This window comes from Panthera onca, chromosome D1 (genome assembly GCF_046562875.1).
Source record: "Panthera onca isolate mPanOnc1 chromosome D1, mPanOnc1 haplotype 2, whole genome shotgun sequence".
Classification (NCBI taxonomy): Eukaryota; Metazoa; Chordata; class Mammalia; order Carnivora; family Felidae; genus Panthera; species Panthera onca.
In genome coordinates, this window is record NC_138348.1 from 95,639,887 (window position 1) to 95,661,190 (window position 21,304).

General features: G+C 41.2%; 1 long non-coding RNA gene across 1 annotated transcript in view; it reads left to right on the forward strand.

The window, feature by feature from the left end:
- The first annotated feature begins 450 nt into the window (after positions 1 to 450).
- The window catches only part of LOC132661011 (uncharacterized), a 141,475-nt gene continuing 120,621 nt past the window's right edge, over positions 451 to 21,304 (forward strand). The window contains exon 1 of the long non-coding RNA XR_014135315.1: positions 451 to 1,446. This is a non-coding gene — a long non-coding RNA (uncharacterized LOC132661011). The remainder of the gene's footprint in view (positions 1,447 to 21,304) is intronic.

Consider the following 21,304-nt stretch of genomic DNA (forward strand, 5'->3'; position numbering starts at 1 on the left):
GGGGATGATCAAAATGTATTCGAATCCGATACAGCACCACATGGAGAATGTACTAAATATCACAGAAGCGTTCACTTGCATATGGTTAATTTCAGGGGCGCCTGGGTGGCTGAGTCGGTTAAGCATCCGAGTTTGGCTCAGGTCATGATCTCATGGTTCATACGATCAAGCCCCACATCAGGCTCTGGGCTGAAACTGCAGAGCCTGCTTGGGGTTTTCTCTCCTTCTCTCTCGGCAGCCCCCGCATTCTCTCTCTCAAAAATAAACTTAAAAAAAAACCACACACACACACAAAATAAACAACCAGAAAGAAAGTGGTTAATTTTATGTGCATTTTCTGTGCCTTTCACCTCAGTGAAAAGAATTCTGCAGAAAACCCACACCTGAATAAGTTTACTATATAGGAAAGCTTTCTGACTCTTTACATGGTCTTGATCATTGGCTGAGTTTTGTGAAGAAACGTCTCCTCGACTTCTGTACGTTTTTTTCTGAAGGCAGTAGCGTCGTCTTGGTTTTCTGTACCTCCACGAGTCCTCAAGTTCTGTTTTAGGTGCTCTTTTCATTTATTCACTTGGTGTCCCGGAGAATGATAATGAATATGTGATCCCGGACGGAGGACTGCAACCTGGCTGTGCAACTTTGGCAGGCATCTTAACCTCTCTGGTCTTAGCGAGACACCAGTTAGATTATCTCTTGGGACTCGGAGTTTTACGGTGCTAGATTTAAGAAACGAGCAGTGCATTGTTAGGTTCCCTTTAAATATTCTGCCAGCTCATTCCTCTGGTTCTTTTACTTTGAATTCATTTATCAAACCTTGCTAGACAGACAGAAAAAAAAATTATACTTTGAATTAGCCTTCTTTTTTTTTTTCCCCATTAAATCTCATTAATGAGGAAAACATTCATTTCCATATCTATGGTCAAACTACTTTTGACCACGGGGAAACTTTGCTTCGTGTTTTTTAAGAGAAAAATGCCCAAAGCGTGAAATTGATGTACTTTTAAGGTTGGAAAAGCCTCAAAAATGATTTTTATCTTTAATTATCATACGTATCAAAAAATACGCACTGCCATAACTTAATAGCCCATCAAAACACTATCTTCAAGGGTCATTTAGCATTTCCATGATAAATTGCTATTTTTAGACGCTTATGTAACCAAACAAAGAATGTGTTCTTGGCTATGGCCATGAAGACAAGTTATTATCGTGGGAGGGACAAAGGAATCTGAGAGGCCCATGAGAGACGGATCCAATTGCAGAGGACATTTTATAGAGTGCCCTTTCTCTTCAGTCTCCATTTTCTGCAATCAGAATAATGTAGTGCTTTTCAGAGCCATTTTCCTTTTTGAAGTGCTCTTTCCTCATTAGTTCATAAATACTCATCAATGAATTTTCCTCCTCGTCTTGGAAGTTGGAGTAAAAAGAAAGATAATCGCTTTCTATTTCGTAAGTATGATTCCCTCTGGGACTTCCCCTCTTGTGCTTTTAATGGAAACATAAGAAATAAATGATACCTCCTCGTTTGAAAGGACCAAAGACTACCATTCCTTCCATACAGAGCCAGTGGAAATTTACTGCAGATATCAATGACCTTTAGCAACTACCCGAGTGTGGTAACAGAAGGAATGTCTGTCTCCCATTACCAAGCTCTGTAATGCTTTAGTGTCTCCTGAGGACAGGGAGCTCGAAGGATGCCTTGGAGGGGGCGGGGGGTTCTTCGTCAGTGAGCTGAATATGGTAGAGTTGAGCTGAGAAGAGGTGGTCTTTGTCTGAGCATGGGTCTTCAGTGGCCGTCGCGTCTCTGATTTCCAGGGTCAGAAGGGAATGGTTTCAGAATTTTCTATTCTTTTTGCGTTCTCCGCGCTGTAGCAACTTCGTTCCATTTAGCCTTGGCTATGATTTTCCCAGTTTCTGCTGCGGTGAATTGCATTCCGCGTACTTAAAGCAGCTCCTAGACCATTGTAGCTGCACGTGGGTGGGGGAAGGGGTTCAGGGAAGACAATTTACAGCATAAGCTACGTCTGATTGGGTTTCTGCTGGCTTGTAGTTTATAGTAGCCTTACCCAATAGGCATGTAACACAAGCAACTAATGTGAGCCATGTGTGTTTTGTTAAATTTTATGGTAACCACATTAAAAAAAAGTAAGACTAAGTAAGTGAAATGGATGGGTTAATACATATTTTCTCAAAACTACAGTTCACTCTGGTGGTTACGTTCGGTACGGAAATGAACCACAGCATGAATGAATTATGATCTCTCCCCCTCCCCATTTTGCTTTCTGTTTTGCTGTATCTCGAGCACCAAGAAATGACAAGACTGTTGATGTCAGATAGTGGTTAGGATTTGACCGGGTTTCATCTGAGCCCAATCCTAGAGCAGCTGCGCTGTAAGTGGTTTTTCCACATACTCTTAGTTTTTTTGGTATCATCATCTCCCAAGATAATCTTTTGTGCTTATTTTTATGTGGTTGTGTTCTCACGAAGAAAAAGGCTCCTGCTTATACCTGTGGCCTCTCATCTCAGTTCCACTGAAAAAATTCTAAAGGGCGGCAGCCATGACCGAAGGAGACAAGTGTCAAGATGGCTGCAATCCCCTTCCAGAGGCTTGACGTCCCATTCTTGGGCTAAAGACCTCCTTTTTTCTTTAGAAAAATGTCACAAATATTTGGTCTATCATTCCACCGACTGGACCTTTAGCCGTTGGCACTTGCGATATCTATAGGGGAACAATAATTAATGTTGGTAATTGGTTCTCTTTGAACAGTGACCATGAGCAAGGCACTGTGGTAGGTGCTGTGAGAGACCCAAGAAAGTAGTGCCACCCTCCCCTGTCCCCAAGGAGCTTAGCCTGATGGTGAAAATAAGCTCGATACACAGAGTCATGGTCAAGGTTCTTAAAGCGTTAGGGCAGAAATATCCGCAGGGTAGTCAGATGACCCTGATGTACGACGAGACAGAGTGAACAAATAAATATTTGCCAAGGCCCTACTCCAAGCCAGGAGGTTTACCAGATGCCAGTAACAATGAAGGTGAAGACGGTTTCTCTTTCTGAGGATCCCCTAAACTACTGTGAGATGGGGTAAAAAACAGCCACCTGAAACGCCATGCGAGCTATGATATAATGGGGAGCTAGGACTACAGAAATGCAGAGGAAGGTGAGACCAATGCCTCCAGTCCAAAGTTGGGGTCAAATCTTGAGGGGCAATGCTGATAGGGCTGGTTTTCCAAATAGGAGTTCGCTGGCCAGACAGGGAGAGGAAAACAGCCTGGAGAGAAGGGGACAAGAGTGAAGGTAAATGTGGTTCTAGGGCTGGGGAGCCCTGGAGAGAAGTCGTATACTTGAGGAAGTTCAGTTCTCTAAAAGACAGTGGATTCTATCTTAGGATACCCGATTCCGATTCTGCCTCTGTTGTGTTCCCTACAACTCGTGGATGTTTAAGAAAATATCGTAGGTTGCTAAGATTGGGTGATCTTTCACTTTTATTTAAAAAGTAGCCCATCAGTGACTATTAATCACTCTAATGAGAGGCACCATGCCACGGTGCTTAAGTGCTGACTCTGGAAGCCAGGCTACCTGGCTTCAAATCCCAACTCTTCCGCTAAAATCTCTGATATTTAGCCTCTCGGTACTTCAGTTTGCTCATCTGTAAACTGGGAGATCAAAATAGCATTTACCTCAAGGGTTGCTGTTAGTAATGCAACGAGTTATGATTTGGGAAGGGCATATAATAGTGTCTGATTCACGGGAGGAACCCTAAATGTTTCCTAAATCTAATGAAAGCAATACTTAGAGTTCCAGTGGTTCTGCAATGGCAAACCGGCTGTCTGTGTGACTGGCATGTGATCGGGGAATTGTTGATTTGGGTTTTTTTGTTTTTTTTTTGAGGGAGTGAATTTGTTTGCAGTCTAGCTGGTCTGAAATCGGTCAGTGGTATACACTGATTGATTAAAGCAGATTGGAGGAGACATTCTTGCAGTAGAATGATACAAGCTTTCTATTTTATTTCAGTACATACCAAAAACACATTAAATTTTTTTTTAACGTTTATTTATTATTGAGAGACAGAGAGACACAGAGCATGAGCAGGGGAGGGGACGAGAGATGGAGAGACCCAGAATCCGAAGCAGGCTCCAGGCTCTGAGCTGTCAGCACAGAGCCCGACGTGGGGCTCGAACTCACAAACCGCGAGATCGTGACCTGAGCCAGTCGGATGCTCAACCGACCGAGCCACCCAGGCGCCCCTAAAAACACATTTAATTGCTCTTGCTATCGAAATTTCCACTTCAGTGAACTTGCATGTGAAATATCTAGAAACACCAGTTACTTCCAAGAGAGTATGTGAGAATATGTGTGCATTCATGTTGGATCATATATGAAAGTTATGCTTTTGTCAGTAAAGGCAGAATATTGTCACGTTGTAATGAGTGACTGCTTTGCATTCCTGTAAAAGTTGCTTATTTTTTAATTTTTTTTTAAATTTTTTATTTATTTATTTATTTTTAACGTTTATTTATTTTTGAGACAGAGAGAGACAGAGCATGAACAGGGGAGGGGCAGAGAGAGAGGGAGACACAGAAGCAGAAGCAGGCTCCAGGCTCTGAGTGGTCAGCACAGAGCCCGACGCGGGGCTCGAACTCACGAACTGTGAGATCATGACCTGAGCTGAAGTCGGATGCTCAACCGACTGAGCCACCCAGGCGCCCCTAAAAGTTGCTTATTAAGAAAAATCCCAAACAGGCTTAAAAGTAAAGAGAATAGTTTACCGTATATCCATAATCTATCAATCATTTAGATTTTAACCTTTTTTTTTTTGGTTAAAGTATTTTGAAGGAAATCCCAGGTATCATAGCATTTACAAAGTGTATTTTCTTGGGGCGTCTGGCTGGCCCAGTCACTTAAACATCTGACTTCGGCTCGGGTCATGATCTCACAGTTCGTGGGTTCGAGCCCCGCGTCAGGCTCTATGCTGATAGCCTGGAGCCTGGAGCCTGCTTCGGCTTCTGTGTGTGTGTCTCTCTCTGCCCCTCTCCTGCTTGTGCTCTCTCTCTCTCTCAAAAATAAATAAATGTTAAAAAAATTTAGAAAGTGTATTTTTTTTTTTTTTTTTACATAACACAAAGCCATCCCACCCACAATAATCTTTCTTTGACATATCCCATCCATATTCAAATTTTCCCATTTGTCCCCAAGTGGCTTTTTCAGTTAATTTGTTTGAATCAAGATACAAACAAAGTCTACCCGGTGCATTTGGTCATCAGAACTCTTATGTTTCTCATCATCTAGGACGGTCTGTGTCCCTATGTTGGTTTGAGAGGGTTTTATTATGTGATGGGCTTAGGGTCTCAGACCGAAGGAAGCCCTGTACTGGCCAGGTAGTAGGTGGTGGCCTAATTCACCTGAGGCAGAAAACTTTTGGCCAAGAAAGTTAAATTGTAATGTTCTTCCCACAAGGTTTAATTTCAATTCTATGTATTGAGGCACTGAGCAAGGCACTAAAGACCCAGAAATGAATGAGACGCAATCACGAATCAGAGTTTCCGCTCTTTGATCAGGAGCGTTTCTGCTGTGTGACCTGTCAGAGGGAGAGATCTTGAGGTCGAGGGGGGAGTGTGGCTGCTTCCAGGGAAGCCATCAGTGTGCAGGTGCTACAGACTCTGGCTCAGGGCTTTTCTTTCCAGTGTGGGAGTGCATCAGACAGCTGAGAATGCTGGAAATTTTGTAGCCCAGTTGGGCAGGTGCCTAGTGATGAGACAGGAGATTCTGGGGTCTGCCTTCCTTCCTAACACCATCTCCCCTAGCAACATAGTGTCTGAGGTTTTATTCCTCAGTGAGTATAAATTACGTCGAACCTTCACACCTATGCCAAGCACGGGATAGCATTTGAGAAATGGTTACTATTTCCCAGGAAGTAGAATTCTTAAGAAGGCACGCGTAGGAAAAAAAAATTCCCCTTAGGTCTTTGCTTTAGATATGTCTTCTTCCTCCAAATTTGAAAGGAATTCCTAGAGGTTGGTCAGTCTACAGGGAAGAAAGGAAGATGCTTTCTTTTCCTCAGCATCCTGTGTGTTAGGGACAAAGCCTGTTCTGAACACCAGAGGCGGACCAAGAGAGCGTGGAGAGAGGACTGTGTGGGGTGGGAAGGTCTCTGGACTGAGATGTGGAAAGACCTGGGATTGCCTCCTTGTACGTCACTTTCCGGCGACTTTAATTTGAGCACGTCTTTGAACTTGAGATCAGCTTTCTTATCTATAAAATGGGTGTAAGGATGACTTTTCCATATGAAAGATGATGGTTTTGAAACTTCTTAGAATTTGCAGCCCCCTCCTCCTCCCCACCCCCAGGTAGGAAAGGAATGTTGTTACTGCTGTCTTAGGAGGAAGAAACCTGTCTGAATTCTTTGGAAGAACGAACAGCTAGGAGGGTGCTGTGTGGATCTGAGGATGGTCAGCCAAGGTCTTTGGAACTCAGAATGAAGAATGGTTTAAAACCATTTACTTATTTCCAGAATGAAAAATGAAAGGGATACTGAGGCATTTTTAAAATGATGTAACTTTGTCTCTATTAGTGTAGTAGCAAGAAAAAAATTAAATTAAACTTACAGACCCTGAGTCAGGCTAAATGCATCCAGCGGTAGTGTTAATTAGGACAACTTCTGCTTCAATATAAAATAGGGTTATGACAGTGAGAAGTTGGTTTATTGAAGATAGATATGAATTGGATAGACTACTGGCCCTTCCATCAAGTACAGAGGGCACCGAACTTCGGGTTATGCGGTCAGTTGATTATTTGCACAAAAGTCATGTCATAAAGGCTAGTGAGAGAGAGAAGGGGAGATTAGGTATCTGACCTTCACACACCCGGGGGAGAGGTCAGAACACTTCAGGAAGGTGTGAGAGGAAGACAGATTCTAGAACCAGAGGAAGGTTTGAAAAGTATGAATACCACCAGCAAATATCTTCTGGTGCCTTCAAACTAAACTGGGGGGACCAATTTTGTTTTTGTTAGCATTTCGGGTGCTCTGTCTATGGCTGCGTTCTAAGCATCCTTGGAGGGTCGGTAAACAAACCACACACACGTTGATATGCTCAAAGGAGCACTGGTGACGTCTCCAGTAGAAAGCCATTGAATTCGAGGATCAAGGTGGAGGGTAAAGAGTCATCAAATGAGCAGAGTGGCGAGTTCCAGAGTAACAAAGCGATTGCTCGTGTGACAGCGTGTCGCATGCGTTTGTTTTAATAGTGTTAGTTGTACCATCCAGAATAAGGGACGGTTTAAAAAATGGAGCACATCTCACATCTCGAATATAAAAGCTGCCGTTTCTGTTTCTTTGTGTCATCTACTGTTTGGATCCTACATTGTATTTACTGAGCATGTACTAAGTGGAGGTACACCACAGTGCTGGGTGTATGCAAAGGAAGGGGTCATTAGAGGATGACGGAGTAAGATCAAGCCAGAGAAAAACTGCACAGTAACCAGGGGTTAGTAATTACTAAGGCATTTGTGGCAAGAGCCATTTCGGGTGAATGGGAAGAGGAAGGACCCACATAGTTTATGCTGCTCTTTTCTGGCAGTTGGGTTGTCACAGAGAGACTCAGGCCTCGGGAAGGTTCCACGTGGTGGGTGTTGAGGCGATCTAGAGACCGAGAGATGTGAGGAGGCCAGCTACTACATCCCGTTTCCAGGACAGGATCTCGTTGACAGATATGTTACAAACTGGCCTGAAGACATGATCTCCAGGAGGCTTTCTCAGTAGAATATAATCCCCATGAGGGCAGGACTGGGTCTCTCTCGGTCACAACTGATTTTCCAGTCCCTCACGTTGCGTCCCAAACCGAGTGGGAATTCAGTGAATAAAAAACTCTGTATTTGTTGGAGAATGGTCTTCCCCGAAGCAAAAACTTTCTTTGAAGCTTAAATGTGTATCGTAAAACTCTGAGGCCGTTAGTTAAGGCTGCAAAAGATTTGGAAGTGAACGTTTGTTGAATCTTTACATTCCTTCCAAGAGACGGGATCCCACCATCATGAAAGCGTCCATGCACGTTATGGCCACACTCCCACGTGCCCACATAGACTCACTTCTGTCCACCCTTTGGTCCTCTGATCTTCGTGGTCTAGTTTAGAAAAAGAAGCGAGGAAAGTGACATGAATTGAAATTGTACATCGCAGGGTTTTGTTTTTTTTTTTATGCCTTCAAAGACCGTATATCACCAGAGAAATAAAGCCATTCTTCTAAGATTGCCTGTAATTTTTTTTTTCTTTTTTGGCAAGTTCTCCCTGTCTTTTTTGTAGCTCTGTCTCTTCCTTAGAGGATTCTTTAAGTTCTATCCATCATCTCATTTACTGAAATGTACCTCATTTGGGAATGAGAAAGTTTTGGCATAGCTGAGAGCTTTTAATGGAAATATGAGAGAAGACGACTCTGACATATATAATACCTTCAATATGTTTCCATATATTGCACGATCTCTGATGCATAGCCTGAGACACATAACGACAGATGGGCCGGGGAGAAGGAGGAACATTCTCCAAGCGGGGATTTCTTTAGAAACCAGCACTCCTTCCAAGGTGCTTTGAGCTATTCTTAGCAATTGGGGTTCAACACTTTCACCCCCAACAGGAGCAGGTTTCTGCCAACAGGCTGCCTGTGGGGGCTCTGTTGCCTAGCATTTTATTCCAAACAAGAGTCAAGCCAGACAGAATAGTCTTAGAGAAACCTAGAGCCAGAGAACCAAGCCCCTGTTTTGAGCTGCGGGACGATGGTCAAGTTACTTGACTTCTTTGGGCCTGCGATTCTTCCATCATGTAATGGGGCTGAGAAGTAGTTTCTGTTCACTTCCAAACTCTGAAACAAGCTATGAGAAAATGTTTATGTAACAGTGGGGATTATGAAATTTTCCATGTTCTTTGCAACTATCTTTTTGACACATCTAGAGTGGAAATAATTAGGAGGGATGTTTCTTTTCCCTTCTTATTTTATCCAAATCTAATCGTTTGATGGCTCAGAATTTCCTCAAATGCAAACAACACATTCCAGAATAATGCAGAATTTCATTTTGGAGCGAGAGGACTGAGCAGTGAAGTGTTTTGACCACATGTTACAGGGTTGAGAAAATTTAAAAGCCACCTACACGAGAATGTGGGCTCCGTAACATTAGCGAGGCTTTACTACGGAGTCACTCTGAGAGCATCTTATTTTATTTTATATTTTCTACCCTGTCTGAGCCACGTGATAGCAGGTTTGAATCGATGGAATATCTGATACGCTCTCTTTCTTAACTGTGTTCCATTAGCTTGAGCTATTTATCAGAAAACGCTTTTTTTTTTCTAATTTTTTTTTTGACTTGCACACAATCTGGTTGCCTGTGTTCGCCACACCCAGACATTGTGCTGACAGAGCCTTGTTTTTTCACAGCATAGTTTTCCCATCTGGGGCGTGTGCTTGTTATTGTAGTAAGATAGATAAAATACCTACGTAAAGACATACTCGGGCCAAACACAGAGTATATTCCCAGATGTATGGCTTGCCGGAGGGGAGGGATCTGAGAAGTCTTGGAGTCCAGAGGGCTTAGAGCAGTAAAGTGCCTGGGTGTTAGAGAGCTCATGGCTTATTGGGGAAACAAATGCCTGTGGAAGGGAATAGCTACCAATGAAAGAAACCCTGGAATGTCTCCTGGGTTAATTTAGGATTCCTTACTGGAAATAACTGGGGCCATTGGAAGTACAGAAAATTAAACCCATTGTCTTGTTTCTCTGAGCCAATAAGGATATTCTTCAAATTAGGAAAACATTATCCTGTAGCAGATTGCAAATCAGAAGATACCTATCCATAATCGATAACTCTGTGATGTTCAGGTTTTTTGAAAGCGTACAGTAGAATGATTGGAAGGAAAAAATGTCTTTCTCTTGACATCCTTACCCTGCCTACCCTACTGAACACTCCGTATCCCCCACTGTAGACCTTCCTTGCCTCTGCCTCTTCATCCAGGCTTAACACCCACCGGCAACACATTATTAGCTGCTTTCAGCTGGGTTTTGTTCTGGTTTGATCCCAGTCCCTCGCCAAAGGGGGCGTGGCAGCCTTGCACTCCCTGCCTCCTATGGTTCCTCAACCTGGTGTTTGGCCTTGGTCTCTAGGGAGGTTAGATATTGATCTGTTTGCCGGATGAGGCAGCGAGGGCTGAATGAGAAGAGCAGCAAGTCTGAACTTGCAAGTGGAAGAGGACTTTTCCAGTTGGAACGTGATGCAGGGACCATGCCATCCAGCACAGAATCACAGTGACAACAGGTGACCACACACGGAGTCCTCCCTGTGTCAGGGACCAAGGAGGATGTTCTAACTAGATGGCCTGCCTTAGGAATACTGTTCTCCACCAACGCCCAGTGAGAGGTATGGGACTTTCCTCCAAGGAACACCTCACCACGTGTCCACAACTGGCCATTCTAGGATTGACAATTCAACACTTCCTAACCCTTGCCTCATCTTCCCCATTGACCTTGTTACCCATATCTGTGCTCTTCCTCTACTGAGCGAGCACACTATTCACCTTCTGTAAGTAGGGTTTCCTTCTGGCTTTTCTTTTGTTTCTCTTGTTCAGTTTGATCACTAAGCTTCCAGGTAATCCTTCTTTGGCTTCTAGAACCTTTTCCATGGCATTGCTCATTCAAGTGATATTTTACTCCACTCCTTTAGGGCAGATTCAGGAAACTATACAAGTTATTCCTTAATCAAGTAAACTGTTGATATTCTTTTGAGGTGTGTGTGTGCGCGTGCATGTGCGTGTCCGCGCGTGTGTGTGTGTTCAAACACAACTGCAGAATAGTAATTTAGCTCCTGATTCATAAGAAATAGGCATGGAAGTCTCAGTGGCGGTAGTGGACAGAGTCCTTAGGGAATTTATTCTAGGAATATATGAGATTGGATCTCTTATCTATCAACTGCTGTGGTTTGGGGATCCCTGAAAGATTGGTTCAGTTGAAGGAATTGTACATGTTCATAGCTAGTAAGTAAAGGGGGAGAGAGAGAGAGAGAGAGAGAGAGAGAGAGAGACACATAATACCAAAGGAAATACATTACTAGCCATTATGTAAGATATTCTGTTTCTATCTGTCTGATACTGTGGACATGACTTCCTGAGAAAATACTCTTTCTATAACATTTGACTGGCATGGGCTATATTTTTGTTTAAGATGTTTTACTCTTCTCACATAAACCAATTAACTGTCATATTTTATCCTTCCAGGAGTATCCAAATATAAGGTTGGCTGACAGCCAGTTTGCTAAGTCCTAGAGGATAATAGCTCATTGTCTATAAAGAGCTTTGTTTTAAAGTCTCGTCAATTCTGGCAGTCCTTGTGATGCAGAAGATATTTATAAGGCTGTGAAGAAAGGTCATATGTTGGGTGTTAGCTGCACTGAGTAGCCCAAATGATTTTATTTTTCCATTCAGCGGCTCTTTGTTGCTGTAAATGACCAAAACTTGACTCGCTTTTCACTATTTGCTGAAAATTTCACTGTTGTCCGACAGCTTACATAGCTGACTTGCTGAGTAGCTTGGAATGGCCCACCGCAATCTTAGATGTATCCTAAAAATATAGATAGATAATAGGAAAATGAATTTAGTCAAATCTGATACTCCCAATTCATAGGCAACAATATTGGCATTAGGAGGCAGCAATATCTTGGTGTGTTAACGTTTCCAGTCAGTAAAAAACGACCTCCATATTTAAGAGGAAAAACTGCTTTCAACTTCTTCAATGAAAGGGCAATTTTTTTCATCTTAAAAAGCTCATTCAAACCAGCATATGAATGCTTTATGAACAAATGAAGGGAGACTATAAGGGATTACATTTCTTTTGAACTGTACAAAGATGTAAAAAACTTGAAGCAAAAGGACTTGATTCAAGGTAAATGTTTGTTGAACTGATTTATCGATCCCTTCTAAATGCTCTGGGATGAAAAATTCAAATCTAAACTCCTTTTTTTTTTTTTTTTTTATGTTGCTAAGCTTTCTAGAAGAGGGCTTTGAATCTTGAACGAGTGTAGGTTTAGCCATTAATTTCCAGCACTTGATAATTCGAGTAGAGGCCCTGGACGCTACCGTGTTAGTGCAAGAAAGGATGACAATCAGCTAAGCATCGTAGCCCCCCAAGAAAAACGAGTGCCACGTGACCAGCCTTCTAGGTGTTGAATCCACATTCGTTATCTCACAACTCAGTGTTTGCCGAGTGCCTTCTATGTGCTGGAACAGGGCTCCAGCCACAGTTGAGAGGGAAGAGATGGGTTCCCTCCTTTCGAGGAGTTTGCAGCCCCGTGGATGGGTCTGCACAAGAAAACTGAATAGTATAAGACCGTGTTCTCACCAGACACAAGTAGGGCAGCTGGATCGGGATTCATGGAGCCCAGTTGGGAAAGGCAGGGAAGACTTCTGGGAAAAGGGAGTCTGAGGCTGAGCCCTGAGCGGTGAGTAGGTGGTTTCAGGTGAAGGGTGGCGGTGGAGGAAGATTATTCAAAGCAGGGGGAGACGTATGGATGAAGGTCTTCGGGTGACAGGGCAGAGAGTGCAAAGGGAGAGAGGTCTTACCTCAACCGCTCTTCATCACCATGGGAAGAAAGCATTCCCTAGGGACCAGTTGTGTGTGGCTCTGTCTTCGCTGCCTTAGCGTGATTGCCGGCCAATGGTTCCCTCCTTGTGGAACATACCTTCACTTCAAATGTTTTTGGACGCATTTAATTTTTACGTTAAGCCCGTGAAGTCGATCACGTTGTCCCACTATTATAGATGAGGCTCAGGGATAGGGCGGCTTTGCCAAGATTACTTAATGACGAGTGAGCTAGGAGCCTCCCGAGTAGTCTCCCCTGACCTATCTCATATTTTCTAGCTTCATCCTCGTGGTCAAGGACACCATTTTGTTGAGCCTCTCCCATGGGTCAGATACCACCCACAAACATGGCGCCATTTAATCCTGGTAACAGAATCATCTGGATGGGAAGGAACACACGTTCTTTTCACCCCATCCTGTCTTCTTTTTCGTGAAGAACAGGGCTCACCCTCTTCCGCCTTCTGTTGCAGCTGGAGAGGTTCGCTCTGTGGGGAGAAGAGGCATCTTTAATAACAATTCCTTGTATATGAAGACTACCAAGATATTCTGTCTTCTGGATACTGGGAGTTGTATAGCTGATCAGGTTTTCCTCTTTGATTGACAGCCAGCCAGTTTAGAGCAAAACTTGAACCCCGCCTCCCCCACCGTGTCCCCTGCAGATGTAGAGATCTTTCACGTATGTCTTTTTGCATTGGCTTCATTCCTGTCTCCGTTTTATGGTAGCATCCTTATTTTTCTCCTTTTTTCTCTTCTACATCTAGCTTGTCTTATCATTTCTGGAACAAAGCAGGATCTCAATAGTTAAAATGTAATTAAAGTACCTGGCCATAGCATGGAATTTAAGCGTTTCACTTTTCTATTTGCCGCTACAAATAGGGGTGAATGTGTACCAGCCCACATACTTTCACTCCGTCTTCCCTAGGACGCCAACTCTCATTTCCAAGTGGCTGGTCCAGAATTTAGGGTGTCCTCTGCAGGGAGCAGAGGACAGTCTTGGCTTACAGTCTTCCCCAAATCTTTGCCAGTGACCTTCATCTAATCCACCTTGTGTTTCTTTCCCCTTGAGCCCACTGTTCATTTACTCTTCAGGTCTGTCTTGTCTCATCTTCATAAGTTACAACAGATTTTTGGTTTTTCTGAACAGAGAAGCTTAAGGAAGAATTCAAAACAGTGCCATGCTGCACGCTTTCACCCCAGAAAGATACACTTGTGATTTACCGTAATTTAGAGTGAAGTGATGGGATTTTCTCCGTAAGCGGAACATCAAAGGTATACTCTATCTTGTGGAAAATTGGGGGTTTCTCATATTTCTTGGAGATGGGTATTTAAATCTCTCAAATAAGGATGATTTTGGGGCAAAGGGCAGTTTGGTATCAAGAGCCTGGGGCCTAGAGTCACATCTAACTGTGCCACTAATTCTGTGACTTCAGGCCGATGGCTTCATGGTGCTGTTCTCTTATCCTTATTGGTTAAAAGAGAACACGAATTCTTTCTTAGTCTTGTGAAGATTAACATGGAAACACGGAATTGCTTGGTAGAATGCCTGATACTCGGCGAGTGTTAGGTGTTGCCATTAGCCTGGGTTCTGCTTGTCGTTGTATCTACGCTTAGTTGTTACACCTTCTGGAAAGATTTTAATAGAAATAGTAATTATTATTACAATAATCACCATGGGCTTATTTTATAAATATATATGTATACAAAGAATAGTCCATATAAATTCATATATATACATGTGTATGGTGTATAGACTGGACCTTTATACATATATAACACTGTGTATATATATATATGTGTGTGTGTGTATATATATATGTGTGTGTGTGTGTGTGTGTGTGTGTGTGTGTATGTGTGTGTGTCCAGTCCATACACCAGAAACATGTATATATATGAATATATGAATATATACATATATATGTATATATGTATATATGTATATGTGTACATATATATGTAAATATATGTGTATATACATACATATATACATATATGTATATGTATATACGTATATATACATATATATGAATATACATATATATATGAATATATGCATATATATATGTAACACATATGCTTAGAGGTCCAGTGTTTTTGTTATTTCTTGCTGTAATTTTGCCATTTGCAAGAGTTCATTTCCCATTGGCTTTTCTGGTCCCTCTTCCCTTCTTTATTTTTCTCCAAATACTTCTCACCATCAGACTTACTACATATTCAACTTATTTGTTCACTGTTTGTCCCTGCTCTGCTAGAATGTACAATACAAGAGGGCCTGATGGATGTGTGTGTGTGTGTGTGTGTGTGTGTGTGTGTGTGTGTGTGTTCGTACTACAACAATCCCCAGCGTCTAGAACATTGCCTGGCATGCAGTAGTCACTCCAATCTATATTGAATCAACGCGTGATCTTCCAACATCATCAAAATTTCATTAATATCAGTTCTGATGACACTTGAAGAAGAAAGGGCACTTGGTTGGCTAAGGGTGGAAGCTCTTCCCCCGGGAAGTGGGTGCTTGATAGGCCAAGGGAAGATATGGGTTTCGTGACTCTTTAAAGTGGTTGGTAGCTCAGAATTCTGTAACAAATTAGTTTCAGTCTTTTGTTACCAGCGAATGGAGTGCCCACTGTGAGCTGGGGAGAGACCAAATAGCAAAACTCCACATGCCCTCAGAACTCTAGCCTTTCTTTCTGTGTAGGGACAGGTATTTTTACAGGGCCAAGATATAGGAATATTCTAGTTGGGATTCACAGACGTCCAGTACTTTTCTTGTGCAGTGTCTGGTCTGCTGACCCATCTAGGGTCATGGAAGTTGACTATTTTGTATCTAAATACCGTTATCGGTTAAAAGCAATCTAAGTCTCGATGGACAGAAGATTTCTAAGATAAATTCCGCTCAGCAAATATTCACATAGCACATATTATATGTAAGGATTTTGCAAGGTGCACCAGGGGACAAAGATAACACTCTGTGACTGCCCTTTTAAAGCCAACAATCAAGTAGAGGGAATAAACAAATACCAACAGCCAGGGCTAAAAACAGAAAACTTGTTTTCTCGTCTCTATGCTTTGTGTGTTTTCAATTCTTCTGATTCCATTAAAGAAAAACTTTCTAAAAATATCTCTCTTCATAGAAACGCTTACTTGAGGTTCATGTCCTGCCCATCATAGGTAAAGATGAATATCTGTGTATTCTTTGGGTTTCTGGGTTCCTCTGGGATAGATCATGTGCTAAACACTGTCGGATCTATTATCTCATTTAGTCCCTAATTTCATTGTGAGTTGGGTATAATTATGCCCACTTCATAGTTAAAGAAGCCGAAGCTCAGAAAGTTTAAGTAATTAGTCCAAAGCCATAGAGTTACCAAATTCAAGTAGTAGTTGGCAACTAGATCTCAAAAATATTTTTATGGTTCAAATCCCATTTTTTCCCTTATTTACACTATAATTCACGGATGTAGAGGCTCTCCTCTCTGAGAAGTAAGTGATATTATGGCATCAATTTTCCTGGTTCAAGTGAGACTATCACCATATACCATTTATATACACAGGAAACCTGCTTTTAACCTATAGTAAATCTTACTCTGGTATATGAGCTTTTGGAGCATAAAGTTGCGCTTGAATTATTCATATGGGCACTGAGTTATGAAGACGTTTCTCAAATGTAAACTGTAAGTTGGTTATGAAATAGCAAAGAGGCGAGAACTAACCAGGAAGAAATGTCATCCCACGACTATGAGGACCCGCTCGATTCCAAATGGCAGAGATTGCCACAGAAATGAAGAAGGGGGGGAAGAAAGAACGTCATCCTCATCAAACTGTGTTTGCTTTGCCGATCTGTTTGTGCTCAGAGCAGCACCAAAGATAAATACATTCTTTTCGTCAATGTATGCCTCAATTTGCAGCCTGAAAGATGTGTATGTTATTACAACAAAATCTTGTTAGGTTGAATTAATTGGTGGGAAGGTCAATCGAAACGACTATGAAATTTGACCCAAAGGAGGGATGTAAAAGAAATACATTTTTGGTATTCGCAGGAAATTTGTACCAGAGACCTAAAAGCTGAAAGGCTCAAGAAGGTCTCAGGTCCCTGGGTAACATAAGACTAAAGTGTCTTTTCCCAGAGAAATGGAGACCCGGGGACATCAAGGAATTTTCTCCAAGAGTGTGCAGCTGGTACATGGCCCAAGAAATGCCAGAATCTGGTCTTCCTAGAACAAAGCTGTCTGCTCCCCTCTGTGCTGTTATTTAGAATTAGCAAAGCACTGCCATTTGCAGGTTTCATGTCACTTTTCATGAATGGATAAGGAAATGTATGACACGACATTTATTTGTGTGTAATTGGTGCTGCTAAAGTGCCTTAACCCGATTAGGGTTTTGTTTTTTTCTTCTTTGTACTAATTGACTTTTGACCAATAAAAACGATAACATCCTCAAAGTATGTAACCTGATGATTTGATAAACATACATCGTGAAAAGGTTCCCACCATCGAGCTGAGTAACACGTTACCTCACATATTTACCTTATTTGTGTGAGTATTGAGAACACTTAGGTTGTAATCTCTTTGCAAATCTCAGTTCTATAATACAGTATTTCCCTATTTCCCTCACCTCCCCCAGTCCTTCACGACACCATTCTACTCTGTTTCTTTGAGTGTTTTGTTTTTTGGGTTTTTTTGGCTTGTTTTTTGTTTTTAGATTCCACTACCCTCCAGGTTCATCATGGTTGTTGCAAACAGCAGGGCCTCCTCCTTTTTATTTAAAAATCTTTTTAACATATATTTATTTTTGAGAGATAGAGACAGAGCAGGAGCAGGGGAGGGGCAGGGAGGAGGAAACACAGAATCCGAAGCAGGCTCCAGGCTCTGAGCCGTCAACATAGAGCCCGACGCAGGGCTCGAACCCACCAACTATGAAAGAGATCGTGACCTGAACTAAAACCAAGAGTTGGATGCTTAACCGAATGAGCCACCCAGGCCCCCCCGAGTTTTAATTTCCTAGGGAAACTCCATATTGTTTTCCATAATGGCCGTACCCATTTACTCCCACCAACAGTGCACAAGGTTCCTTTTTCTCCACACGCTCATAGCATTTGTTATCTTCTGTCTTTTTGATGGTAGTCATTCCAACAGGTGAAAGATGACATTTCATTAGCTTTTGGCTTGCATTTCCCTCCAGACTAATGACGTCGGGTACCTTTTCATGTATCTGTTGCCTGTTTGTTTGTCTTCTTTGGAAGAACTACTATTCAGTTCCTTTGACCATTTTTTAATTGGTTTACTTGGGTTTTTACTATTGAGTTGTATGATTTCCGTGTGTATTTTGGATATTAACCCCTTTCTGGGTATGGTTTGCAAATATTTTTTCCCACTCCTTAGGTTCTGTTTGCTCTTTTGTTGATGGTTTCCTTTGCTGTGCAGAAGCTTCTAATTGACTTTTCAAGAGATTTGTATATAAAAGTAAGTTTAGCTGTCTGGTTTGAATCATCCTCAATTTGAATTAGTGTGACCCAAATTAATGGGATTTTACTTTGATTCTTTTAAAAAGAGATTAGTATCACCATGGAGGAGATGTTCTGTTTGATATTATCCTAAAGTTAAGGAAGGTTTCAAATATACTTTGACAATCAATTTTCCATGTCTCTTATAAAATTGTTCCCTTCTCTTTTATTACTTGTGTATACTATGACCTTCTAAAGAACATTTACTTAGTGTTTTCTTACAGAATGGAGTATTCATTTACAGCAAACATCATTTTATTTATTTATTTTTAAAACTTTTCTATTGGGTCTTATTTGAACTATTCTGTATGAAATCAAGAAAAAAAGGGTTAATAGCTATAAATGTAACTTTGTATCAAAACCGATTCAGTTGAGTTGAACAATCTGAATTGTGTGAACTGTCTTAATTTTTTTTTTTTTTTTACCATTTATCTATTACTGAGAGACAGAGAGAGACAGAGCATGAGCAGGGGAGGAGCAGAGAAGGGGAGAGACACAGAATCCGAAGCAGGCTCCAGGCTCTGAGCTGTCAGCACAGAGCCCGACGTGGGGCTCAAACCTACGAACTGTGAGATCATGACCTGAGCCAAAGTCTGATGCTTAACTGACTGAGCTACCCAGGTGCCCCTCAGTTGTGTGAACTTTTTAAAGCTGTGCTTATCTAAGGAAAGATGCACATTGCGCCTAAGATAGTAGTAAAGAAAGTGACTTTCTAAGTCTTAATTTCACACTGTGAAGGACAATTAAAATTAGACCACTGCCAGTTCTTGGGTGGGCATTGCTTACATACGATGTCAGCAAAATGCCGTGTGCTGACCTGGAACATTTCATTTGTTTTTCCTTCGCCCCCCTCCCCATGCCCCAGTTTTGCTGAGAAATAATTGACATACATCACTGTATAAGTGTAAGGTGTGCAGCATGATAATTTGATTTGTATGTATTTTGAAGTGGTTACCACAGTAGGTTCAGTTAACTTCCATCTTCTTATATAGGTGCAACAGAAACAAAAAGTAAGAAACAAATACTAAAGGAAAAAGATTCTCCTTGTGATGACAACGCTCAGGTTTTACTCTCTTACCAACCGTTCTGTATGTCACATAGCAGTGTTACCTGAACTTGTCTTGTTTGTCGTACATGACATCCCCAGTACTTATTTATCTTATAACTGGAACTTTGTATCTTTTGGCCACCTTCCTCCAATTCCCCCTTCCCCCACTGCCACCTCTGGGAAACACAAGTCTGATTTATTTTTCTGTGAGCTTTTTTTTTTATTCCACATATAAGTGAGATCACACAGTATTTGTCTTTGCCTGACTTATTTCACTTAGCGTAATGCCTTCGAGTTCCATATACGTGTGTGTGTGTGTGTATAACAACTTTATCCATTCCATTGTATATATAATTACATTCCATATATATTATATAGTATATATTATATATAGTAATATATATATCCATTCCATATATATTCCATATATATTATATAAATCCATTCCATATGTATATTTCATATATAATAGTGTGTATATATATACATATATATGTATATATACATATATGTACATGTATATACATATATGTGTATATATGTACATGTATATGTACATATAATAGTATAATTATATGTACACTATATGTATAATATACACTATATGTACACTATATGTACACTATATGTACACTATATGTATAATAGTGTGTGTATATATATACATATATATACATATATATTACATGTATATATATGTACATGTATATACATGTATATATGTACATATATGTGTATATGTATATATACATGTACACATATGTATGTATACATATGTGTATATACATATATGCAAATATGTACATGCATACACACATATACGTATATATGTACATGTATATGTATATGTGCACATATGCATGTATATATGTACATGTATATGTATATATGCACATATGTGTACATATACATGTATATATATGTACATATATATGTGTGTATATACACACACACACACACACACACACACACACACACACCACAACTTCTTTATTCATCCATCGATGGACATTTAGGTTTCCATGTTGTGGGTAAATGCTGCTATGGCGGTGCAGATATCTTTTTGAGTGAGTGTTTTTGTTTCCTTTGGATATATTTCCAAAAGTAGAATGGCTAGATTATACGGTAGTTCTATTTTTAATTTTTTGAGGAACCTCCGTACTGCTTTCCACAGGGGCTATAACAATTGGCATTCCCACCAATAGCACACAGGGTTTTCTTTTCTCCACGTTCACACCAGCATTTTTTATCTCTTGTCTTTTTGATGATGGCCATTGTAGTATGTGTGAGGTGAGATCTCATGGTGATTTGCATTTCCCTAAAGACTAGTCATCTTGAATATCTTTATGTACCTGTTGGCCTTTTATGTGTCTTCTTTGGAGAAGTCACACAAAGGTCCTTTGTCCATTTTGTAATTCGTTGTTTGTTTGGCTATTGTGGTGTAGGAGTTCTTTATATATTTTGGGTATTAACCCTTTATCAGATATATGGCTTGCAAATATTCTTTCCCACTTTGTAGGTTGTCTTTTTGCTTTGTGGATGGTTTCCTTTGCTGTGCAGAAGCTTTGCAGTTGATGTAGCCCCACTCGTTTGTTATTTTGTTGCTTGTGCTTTAGGTGTCATTAGATCGTTTCCTAAAGCCCTTTCCAGCTCTGGAATTGTCTCTATGATCCATTACTCCTCAGTTTCAAGGATTCTGGCATTTCAGCTGGCAAAGTTGTTTGCACTTCGAATAATCTGTTGTAGGGATGTCATCTTCGGGCCTTGGGCTGATGGGAACTCTGTGCCAACGTACGCATACAACAAGACAATCTTTTTGAATATAGGGAGCGCCTAGAACTTTCATGCATCTCTACCTGGGCCTGAAGTCCAATTGTGGCTCAACAAAACCTGATTAACTCTTCCTAGACTCAGCAAAGGAAGATGTCAATATACAATCTGGGTCCCTGGGGTTTTGTGAATGCATGTTTCCCCCTTATATAAAGTGCAGATGATGGAAAGCAGCTCCTTGGAGGTGATCATTTTCTCAGTCTGTTTTCCTTGGCTTGAGTATGGAACATGGAGGTCTGTCTCTGAGCCCTTGGAAGATGGGCCCTGTGCACGTACTGCTCAGCTCCCAGGCCTGTGTTTATGGGAAAAAGTTCCTAAAGAAACAGATTGA